The following is an 11,629-nucleotide window of genomic DNA, read 5'->3' on the forward strand; positions in this document are numbered from 1 at the left end:
CTGAGCTACAGCCCCATCTTAGTACTTTTCAGATTTTAATACTACAGAGTGCCAGGAGTCGACGCCGGACTTGACGGCACACTTTACCTTTTACCTTACTACTATGAATAGTTATACACTGTTTTTCAAGAAAAGTTCTCAAAGCAGTTTACATAGAAAAACAATAAATAAATAAGATGTGAACTAGAACGAAGTTGTGGTGTTGTTGGACAGGGGCAGCAGTTATCCCCTGATAATAATAATTTTTAAAAATCACCACTTTAAAATTTGCCCCTTTATGCAGCTAGCATTCTGGCTTCCTTTGGAGGAGAGATCACTGGAGTCGTGTGGTATCTTTGTCATTTCCTATTTACTTATAAATATGCCAGTTGAGCATTAGAAGTAGTTGAAATAGCAAAGCACTCCTACAAGCAGCCACAGGCTACATCAGATCCACAGAGAAAATGCCCTGTACCCTAAATGCTTCAGCTCTTTTCTCAGCTTTTCCACTATTAGCCTATAGGTGCTTCACACGACATGTGCGAAGCACCTGACGGAGTAATGCAGGGAGAGCGGGCTTAGCCCGCTCTCCCTGCAGACAAGCAGCCGCTCATAGCTGGGTGGCCGAATCAGCTGCCCACACGGCTGCTGGCTCCATCACAGAGCCAGCAGGGGCTGTGGGGATGGGGCGCATGGCCTTCGGAAGATCCAGGATGCCTCGCATAAGTGCGCAAGGCATCCTGGAGAGACCCCCAAGCCCAGGAGGCTTGCAGCCTCCCAGTCAGGGGTCTACCCGTTTGTCACCGTGCACCGCAGCGACACACGGGCACAAAAACAAGGTTGACGGATCAATTGCTCCATTAACCTCATTTAAGGGGAGGGAGATTTTTGGTGGCTCCCGTTAACAGCACACGATCGCCCCAAAGCAGGCTGGGCTCCCTTAGCCCGCTTTTGGGCGATCGTGGGCATATGTCTGCTTGATAATAGCTACCTGTTTCCCAGCTTCTGCTTTTGTTCTCTCTTTACACTCATGCTAGGATTATGGGGAGGGGATGAGTCACCTTACAGATTGATAGCAACCCTTTCCATCATAGCATTTTTACCAGCCTGTTATGGCTTCCCCCATTCAGGATCCTTCAGAGCCATTAACACCATGTTCAGAGACTGGCCTTCTGGCCTCTGAGTGAGCATTCTACCAAACAAAGAGAAGACCAAGCTGTCATTATCTAATATTTAATGATACAGAAATTCTGTCCTCCTTTTGTACCTGGTTACTGTGATTACCGAGGTTGTGCAGGAAGGTTTGAAATAATGAGGCAGATTCAGATTTCTTTATTACTGTCACTGATCAGAAAAGAAAAATATACAAAACAAGGTACAAACAATCTAAAAACACAAATTCAAAATGTTATATAACATAGGTAAATATATTCAGTGGATGAACCACAGTATGAGTAAAGTTCTTCAATGAATAACACAAATACTGTATCCTAGACAGTAAATAAGCCATACATGACGTCTGTGCCTACTGAAGTATACAATCTATCAAATGACTCATGATTGTGTCATAATCTCTTGCTGTACTTTAAATGCAGTCAGGCAAAACCTACCTACATTTGAAATTTTATCATTCTGGTCAGCTCAAAGATATTGAATGTAAAAAGAATCTGAGTTCTCTGGAAAATCAGTTTTAAATATATAACGTATGTTTACAGCAGATGTCTCTGTAAAAATTACAGTACAATAATATGTGGGCCGTCATCATCAGGCATTCTCTACAACCTTATAAGGAATTCCTTTTATTAGCATCTCGATTTCCTTGCTCGGGAAAGCTAGGTTTCCCCACCACCATCCTTTTACTCAGAAGGCTACCCCTCAGTTGAGTGTGAAATGAACACTCCTAGAACTGTGTGTGGGGGGGAGGGGTTAAGATGGGAGGCAGGCAAACATCAGCTAAACGTCCTGTCATGAAATCAGAAGAGCCTGTAATAGTGAAATGCAAATTTGCAATATGCTCAAAAAACAACTACATCTTAGTTTTTCCAGAAGACTGGAATTTTAACAATAACCAATGAAATAAGCCAAGAGAAATAATACTGCGCTTCCCCAAACATAAATAGGCCTGGCTGATAGATTTTGATGTAGGAAAGTGCCCCAAAGTGATTTGCCACTTCAGGCTCTGTGTAGCAGGCATCTTGTTTGGATGTATGCTGTCATCCTCTCGGTGGAAACCCTTACCCAACACATGAGGGGAGGCAAACAGGAATGTGCCAGCTAGCCTTAGCCTCCCATGCTGTTGTGCCAGCTACCACACACTGCCAGCGGCCATCTGCAAAGACAGAGGAAGCTGCCATATACTGAGTCAGACCATTGGTCCCTCTAGCTCAGTATACACAGACTGGCAGCAGCTTCTCCAAGGTTGCAGGCAGGAATCTCTCTCAGCCCTATCTTGGAGATGCTGCCAGGGAGGGAACGTGGAACCTTCTGCATATAAGCGTGCAGATGTTCTTCCCAGAGTGGCCCCCCACCCCCTAAGGGGAATTTTTTAGAGGGCTCACATGTAGTCTCCTATTCAAATGCAACCAAGGCAGACCCTGCTTAGCAAAGAGGACAATTCATGCTTGCAACCACGAGACCAGCTCCTCCTAAGTTGAGTACTCAGATGGGCGGAGAAAGCCTGGGCACATTCAGTGTTTACCTTTGGAGAGAAGCAAGCAAGTTGTGCATGCCCAGATGGCCAGAGGGTGTAACTTGCCTGTAGGTCAGGCGGGGACATGGCTAGCCGGTGTGCTCTCACGTACCTCCCTCACACATTGGCTTTCCATGGAGAACATAAAAAGGGACTGCAATCAGAGCTGCTATTTACCATGTCAAACTGACCCACTGTCATAATGGGAAAGCCCATATCGTCAAATGCTATAAATAGAAGTATAGGGCCAGCCCAAGCTTGCTTGGCACCTGAGATGGCACAGTGTGCCACCTCGCATGTCCTCACTCTGGTATTCTCCTCCTACTTTCCTCCTTCATGCTTCCTTCTCTGCCCTTCCTCTGTGACTTTTTTTAAAATGTCGGAGTTGGAAATAGAGAATCAGGAGTAGAGTGGTAGTGCTGCTACCAAGTCAGGTTTGAGGAGGCAGTGGGCCAGCAGAGTTGGCCAATCTACAGCCTGAAATAGTTGCCTCATTAGTGGGCTGACGATGTCGAAGTCGATATTGTCACTTGCACACAGGGACTACTACATTGGTACAGGTGGCCCTCATTACTCACGGTCCCAGTTTCTTTATTTGCAGGGTGAAAATAGGGTTGTTTTTGCCTACCCGTGGTTCTTGAGTGGCTGGAAAATGACTTCTGACATCAATTCCTGCCGCCATGTTGTAGTGCTGATCCATTTTGTGGCTCTTTTCTTTAAAAAACAAACCCTCAAAAAGGAACAAAGATTGGAGGATTTGGAAGTTTTGTGGGCATTGCTGGAGAGCAAGGTACTGTGCTTGTTTCTGCTCTCCCCCCACCCCCACTTTTTCTTATGATTTTTGGCACACTTCAGTGTGCTTAGGAACCTCACCTCCCCAATCACCAAAGGGTTAAGGTTTCTTTATTCACAGTTAAATTTTCTGCAGAAATTGGCAGGAACCGAAACCATGTGAATAACAAGGACCATCAGTACAACCCTTTCCACTCATGTTCTACATGTGACACATTATAATCTTTGTGATATAGATGTAATTTCTTTCTTTTTTTAACACCTTTCTCTGAAGGTTCTGATCTTTGGAGTATAATTTCTTAGAGCAAATGGTCGACTAGACACCTTTAGGACATTTCTAGAATGGTGCTTTGCTAAGACTGCATGTTCAAAAAGCAGAAAAGCCAAACCAAAAAGTATACCACATCAGTATGATAATTATTAACATATAGCCTTTTGGATATCTGGAAAGTCAATTTTCATCTATCTCTCCTTCCCTCTGAATAGGGTTGCCAGGTCCAGATGCAAAAATAGTTGAAATCCGAAACCAAAAAAAGTCTCCCCAAAAAAATCTCCATTTAGCATTAAGATTTGCATATGGTATAATATATGCATATTTTGCATATTTGAACAAATCTGGTGCATTTGTAAAGGGGGGGAAATGGAAGCCATTAAATCTGCCCCCCTCTCTACAGTTCAGATCACAGAATCCCATTGGGACAAATGGCGCATTGAATTTCATTTGTAAGGGGTGGGGGGTCTGCCCTGGTCTCCATTTGAATGGGAGATTACTTGTGAGCACTCTATGATACTCTTCTTGTAGCTCAGTGGAAGAGCATCTCTTCTGCCTGCAAAAAGGTCTCAGGTCCACTCCCTAACAGCATCTCCAGTTAGATCTCCAGGGTTTCAGGCAGGAGTTTCTCTCAGACTGGGAGAGTTGCTACCAATGAGTGAAGACAACACTGAGCTAGATGGACCAATGTTCTGACTCAGTATAGGGCAGCTTCGTATGTTCCTATGCATATTTATGTGACTTGTAGGCTTTAGCTACATTCACTCCAATCCTGAAAAAGACAATAACGGGGTCTGTGAGGAGAGAAGGGACTCTCATAAGTACCCTGGACCCAAGCCGTTAAGGGCTTTATAAATAACCACCAGCACTTTCTATTTCACTCGGAAACATATCGGCAACCAGTGCAGTTGTTCCATGATTGACAGGGTTTGATCCGCTCTCTCCACAGACAATCAGGCAGCCCTGGTTGGCTGCCCAGATGATTACCGGCTCTGTCACAGAGCTAGTTGAGGCGGCAGGGTTTGGGGGCCTCCTGGCCCCCAGAAGTCACGCAAGTGTGAGGGCATTTGGGGGAGCTTCTCAGTGCTGGGAGGCTTGTTGTAGCTTCCCTGTTGGGGGTTTACACGTGAGTCAGCACAGAGCTGTGCCATAGCGATGCACAATCCTCCAACCCGCTTTTCAGGCACTCTTGCTCCTGAAACCCGGGTTAAGTAGTAGGCTACCCAAGAGAGTTTGCCACAGCACCACCACTGGGAGCCATGTGGCTCCCGATGGTTCTCACACACATTGGAAACCAGGCTGTGCTCCCTTAGCCCAGTTTCCACTGTGCATGAGAATAGCCTCAATATTTAAAAGATGAGCTACTGTTTCAAGCGCAGAGCAAAATAAAATAGTTACTAAGAACCATCTGGGGGTAAAGAACCACTGTGCTCATATCTTTTGATATGGGAGCTATTTTGAGAACTTTGTTGCTAAAAAAGAAGCATATAGATATTTCTAACAAATAATAATAATGGCAAAGGCACAAGAAGAAGAAGAAGGTGGGGACTACAGACCAAATCAGAGCTAGTAAACAGCCTAATATTTTCAAACCCAGCAGCTTCCACGTGGTAAACCCAACAGCAGAAAGAGAAAACAAAAAGAGATCAGTTTTGCTAGACCGTTTCTTCTTTTCTCTCTCTCTTTATTTTTGGTGCTTTTTAATAATTATGTACTAACTAATTTCCTCAAGAAAGTGTATGCTGAGGGTGGGCTCAGACAGGGGAGTCAGCAAACACTTGTTTTATTTCCTAAAGAAGAAAGCAAGCGACTAAATCAACAAGAAAACAAGGGGAAAGGACAAGGTAAGTTTGTTAGTGCAAGTCTTTTCTAGGGTTTGATTTCTGGCTGGCTAGGGGTTTGTTTTTGAGAGAGGCGCTTTAACCCCCAGACCTTAGGGACCTGCTCCAGCCCAGGGCGGCCGCCAAATGGCTGGGGGCCTCCGGCAGCCACCCCACGCCCTGTCACACTTCCACTGTCCGTTTGTTTTTTCATTTTTAACATTCTTCCCACAGCCGAGGGATGGCTGCGGGTGTGTGTGTGTGTGTGTGTGTGTGTGTGTGTGTGTGTGTGTGTGTGAAGTAGTCCTTCTCCTCCCTCCCTCAGTGGCAGTGGGGACCAGAGCAACACTGGGCCTGTCCATTCGGGCCAGTGTCCTTTATCAACAGCGAGGAGCACATGCGCAGTTTAGAGATCATCGCAAGCCCATGACATCGTCTAAGTGAGGGGCGTCTAAGTGAGGGGCAGAAATCACACACACAAAACAAACAGATAAGGGTTCTTAGACTACTTTCCAATAGGCTTATGAGAGCAGCCGGCAGTGTGTGTGTGTGTGTGTGTGTGTGTGTGTGTGTGTGTGTGTGTGAAAGAGAGTGGGGGGACCCTTTCCACTTTGCAGTGCCTAGACCAATATGAACCAAATTGGGTACAGTTGTAGGGACACCTCAATGTTATAGATAATGCCATCCAGCCTAATTCAAGATGGTGGGCTCTAATTAAAATGTTTGAGGCACAAGTGAACTAACTTGTCGACCGTCTAACCAATTTGAACCAAATTTGCTACAGCTGTAGGAACACATAGGGACGGCTCAGTGGAATAGTTTGTGATGATGCCATCCACCCCAGTTCAAGATGGTGGACACATGAATGTTTGAGGTGTAAGTGGGCTAACGTGTACTGCCTAACCGATTTGGACCAAATTTAGTCTAGTTGCAGGGACAGTGAAAGGAAAGTAGGCAGATTAGTTCTTACTAGAACAACTTGTTAACCCTTTTCTTCCTCTGCTGCTGCCAGACAGCAGTCAGTAGCTGAGAAGAAAAGTGTAAAGCAGGCAGGAGGAGGCAAGCAGGCAAATTATGGCAGCATGGCTAGGACCCCAGTTACCCCCTCCAATAAGAAAATAGTTGGAGGGGATTAAAAATAGTCTAAAATCCCGTTCAAAAGACCCAAGATGGCAACCCTACCTTGGGAGCCTACTGTGACTCCTGAAAATATGTCTGCAAGGGACATACAGCCCTCAGGGACATATTTTAAAGAGTCACAGTGGGCTTCAGAGGAAAGAAGAGGTTGATTAAAATCGCCCCTCTCCCTGTAGTCCCAGTGCGTCATTCACAGCATCAGTGACTCATTAGTCTGGGTGTGGGCCAGTATCTTTCAACCATGACAATGTAACCTTGTGGCAGCAGGTCACATTGCTCCCAATGTATCTGACACTGCTATCCCTTTTGGGTGTTCTCCAGGAAACCTGGGCAAATGAGGTTGCACTGTCAAAGATTTACTAATTTGAATTATCCTCCCTAGGCTTGTTTGTATTCCTTCAGTAAGAAGGCAATGATCCCTGAGGGCTTTAATGGCATGATTTGTGCAACTAAATGTCCTTTCACACTTTTTCATATCACAAGTGGAAACCTTATAAAGGTTAATTGCAGGACTTCCTTTGGTCTCAAAGGACTTTGGGACAACATCCAGAAAGGAGACTACAAGAATAAGCTTCATTTTACCACACAGGATTTCCTACAAAAAGAGCAGATGCATTTTTTTCAAACTATTGTGTCTGAAGAAGTTTTTTTAAAAGTTCAAAATAGGGAGTGCAACAGGGCAAATCTGATTTTGCAATTGGTCAGGGTTTATATATATATATATATATATATATATATATATATATATATATATATATATATAAATATATATAAAACACTTGTTCCTGTTTGCAAGCCTTCTGATAATCACAGCCTAAGATCTGTGTATAATATGTGCCCAGATCTAGACTTGTGATGCATGTCTTTCCCCCTCTCAATGTGCCAGGGTGCCATTCTGTATTCATGTGGGGAGCAGTTAATTCAAACTGCCCCTCTACACATTCTTCAAACTATGTTAATGTAGTATTTATAACTAATGTAGATGCGTGGTTTGGATGAACCACACCACCACAGGATTGAAGAACTGCATCCCAGCACACTTGGGAGCAGAGAAGGACATGTGTACTCAGAGGTGCACCTAGGTAATTTTGGAGCCTGGACCTAAAGGCCGCCCTTTGGAGCTTCCCGCCTCTGCCGCAAGTTAAGCATCATCCCCCTACACACACACACACACACACACACACACACACACACACACATACACACCATGACACATGCAGTATTTTTAACACATGGGTTCTTGAGGGCACAAAGAGCAATTGAACTCACAAGAATGTAAGAATATAAAACAGGTATATTTATGAAAATCTGCATTATTATTACTACTATTATTATTATTATTATTATTATTATTTTATTACATTTATATCCCGCTCTTCCTCCAAGGAGCCCAGAGCGGTGTACTACATACTTGAGTTTCTCCTCACAACAACCCTGTGAAGTAGGTTAGGCTGAGAGAGAAGTGACAGGCCCAGAGTCACCCAGCTAGTTTCATGGCTGAATGGGGATTTGAACTCGGGTCTCCCCAGTCCTAGTCCAGCACTCTAACCACTACACCACGCTGGTATTAGCAGAAACGTTTCAACACACAACTTAATATATCCCCATCCCACATATTTCCCCACTCCCCACTCTGTCTCTAAAGCAGAGGTCACACTCACGCTTAGCCAGTGCAGCGTGACCACACCAGCCAGGGCAGACTAAAGAGGATTTGGGGGTCCCCGGGGTGTGTGGAGGCCCTGGACTTTGGCCTGGAAGTCCAGTGGTAAGGGCGCCTCTGTGTGCACTCACAGTGTGCACATGTCATTATCACACAAGGAGCACAGGTCCAATAAACTATTAGCCTAACCAACTCCTTGTTGATCTGTACTTGCATACAGTTATTCACATATGATATTCAACCAGGGCCTTTTTAAGGGGAGCGATTGTCCTGGGACCCCGCACATAGAAAGGGCCCCATCCAAGTATGGTTCAGTATTTGAAATGATATGATCAATGCTTTTCATTCAAGGCAGTAAAACAGATCAGTTGAAATATAACCCCAGGATCAAGAGTTATTTCAGTATTTTTGGTTATTATATTGACACAGGGTGCAGTGGATAACCTGCTGCACACTGTTATGTGGTCAGTAGAATGTAACATTTGTGCCATTTCACAAAGGCAAAAAACAGCCAGTGGAACTGCTCAACAGTGCAGCCATTATGTACAATGGTTGACAGCGAAGCTTGTGTGTTATGCTGTACATGTGTTGAACACAAGGCCTTTTTAAGACTCTGAGAGGTCTGGGGGCTGAATGTTCATTTGAACTTAAATGAACATTCTGCCCCTTGGCCTCTCAGAGTATTAAAAAAGGCTCTGTGTTCAACACACATACAGCAGAACAGACAAGCTATACTTTGCATTTGAGGAGCCCAGTCCCCAGATTTACTTTCAGAATGAATGCATGCACAACAATATGTACAGTATGTGTATACAGACACGTGTATACATGTGCAACTCAAGGTGTGAATAGCTCTCCCTTATCTCTTTATGGGAGTTAATTGTTAGGAGGTGGTCTCCTGGTTCCTGGATCAAAAACAATTTCCTCTGGAAGTTGATACCTGGAGATCTCTCTTGATTGTTTTAAAGAAGTGTGTGAGTGTGTGTGTGTGTGTGTGTGTGTGTACGTGTGCACAGAAACAGCAATTTGGAAGACAGAAGCAGAAAGAAAGCAGAGAGTTGGCTGAATGAAGTTGATACCTGGAGATCTCTCTTGATCGTTTTTAAGAAGATAACCATCAAGGCTTGACTTGAGTCCTGTTCATGTACAGTCTGTGTACATGCGTGCACAGATCCATACACATCTACAGTTATTCACATGTGTTCAACTCACATATAGTAGCATACATACTTTCTATTGTATTTGGCGGGAGAGGGGAGGCTGTACCTAGCTTCACTTTTAAAATGAATGCATGTGTAGTCACTCACACAAAAAATATGTACATGTGTGTACACAAATGTGCAACGTAATGTCTGAATAGGGCTTTGGAGAAGGTGACCCCCCCTCCCATTAATGGGAAGAAGGGACTTCTGTTAGAGGAGTTTGCATGTATAGTCATTCACACACACACAAAATGAACATATGTGCACACAATTGTACAACATAATGTTTGCATAGGGCTTTGGAGGAGGTGACCCCCCCCCGCAACTAATGGGAAGGTTGTTGTAAGAGGTGTTTATGATTGTGTGTGTGTAGAGCTCCTGTACCTTTAAGAGATAAACAGAAGAGAGAATTTCAGCAGGGGCAGCTTTTAATTCCCCCCTGCATAATAAGCTGCACCTGCTGAAATTCCTGGTTCTAGGCATCTCCTAAAGGTACAGAATTCAGGAGACCTGTCCTCTTTTCCATATGGCAGGTGTGTGTGTGTGTGTGTGTGTGTGTGTGTGTGTGTGTATGCACGGACAGACATTTGCTTTAACTTGGCCACATACACTGTTCTCAGAACAAAGTGTCCAGAGCCAACTTGCTATATATATATATTATCCAGTAGACAAGGAAGGTAATAGCTAAACCACATGGCTTATCCATTACTGCGGAGGCGCCTAGTAATAACAGTGAACAATTAATCAGTTTTACAGTAAGTTTCGAACCAGAGCCCATCGAACCCCTTCTCTGTCTAGGAGCAATGGGTGTGTATATACCTGAAGCATAAGAAACACAGAGAGGCAAGTCCGCTGTTTGTTCCTGAATCAGAAGCAGGGGTTTCTTGAAGAATAAAAATAGTCCTTTGCATTGTGCTTTTTATTCTGCACAGTGAAATTTCGGCTCCTTTCGTGGTTTCTTTTTTGTTTTATTTTTGTTTTGTTTTCCATTTTCTGATAATACCCCTTCCCCATGGGTGTCTGAAGCGGGGAACAAGAGGAGGCTTTTCCCCACCCCAGATTGAGCCAGTTCCCATTGAATTTAATGGGGCCTATTTCCAAGGAGGAGGGTATTGGATTCCTGGCTTTGCGCCCGCGCCCGCCCCCTCCCCACTGACAGCATCCTGCGGACACACATGCCCTTCCCCTTATTTTCCCCAAACATAAGCAGTTGTATCCTTGCTCTCCCCAACTCTTCTTCAAGCAACAAGGGAGAAAACTCCTTCCCATCTCCATATCCCTCCATTCCATAGCATCAGGGAAAGACCTCTATTACATAAAGAGGCTGTTCTCATGAGCAACAAGACCAGGCTAGGGCAGCTAAGCCCGGGCTTGGCTGCCTGTGAGTACGGCCGGGTGCTACGTGGCTCCCAGCAGTGCTTCGATGGCAAACCCCTTAGGGAGCCCACCAGTTAGCTGAGGTTAAGGGCACAAGCATGCCTTTAACCCGGGCTAACTGCTCATGTGGCATCGCCAGCCGCTCCCAGCTGGCAACGACACAGGAGTGGGCTCCCAGCCGCTGATGGGGGGATCCCCAGAAGGCACTGCAGACTTGCACAGTGCATTGTGGGATTTCTGGGGGCCAGGACAACATAGCAATAGCAATAGCACTTACATTTATATACCGCTCTATAGCTGGAAGCTCTCTAAGTGGTTTACAATGATTTTAGCATATTGCCCCCCAACATTCTGGGTACTCATTTTACCGACCTCGGAAGGATGGAAGGCTGAGTCAACTTTGAGCCCCTGGTCAGGATCGAACTTGCAACCTTCTGGTTACAGGGCGGCAGTTTTACCACTGCGCCACCAGGGGCTCTTTTAACATGTCTCAGCCCCCTAACTTCCGTGGTGCCTGGGTGAGCAACAGCTTGTCTGGGGTGCAATCCCCATGCCCAGCAACTCTTCTAGATCATTTATGGGGAAGGTAAGCTCCTGCAGCCTTCCCCACCACCCACCTTCAAGCCCGCTCACGGGATCGTGAGAAATGGCTCTAAGTATTATTATGTGTTCCTCACTTCCCTGCACATGAGGGGTTTCAGG

At 45.1% G+C, this 11,629-nt stretch overlaps 1 protein-coding gene across 4 annotated transcripts in view; it reads left to right on the forward strand.

Moving 5' to 3' along the window:
• LOC128323551 (Y+L amino acid transporter 2-like) overlaps positions 1 to 11,629 on the forward strand; it is a 56,797-nt gene that overhangs the window by 12,093 nt on the left and 33,075 nt on the right. The window lies entirely within an intron of this gene.

Source organism: Hemicordylus capensis, chromosome 4 (assembly GCF_027244095.1).
Source record: "Hemicordylus capensis ecotype Gifberg chromosome 4, rHemCap1.1.pri, whole genome shotgun sequence".
NCBI classification, from domain to species: domain Eukaryota; kingdom Metazoa; phylum Chordata; class Lepidosauria; order Squamata; family Cordylidae; genus Hemicordylus; species Hemicordylus capensis.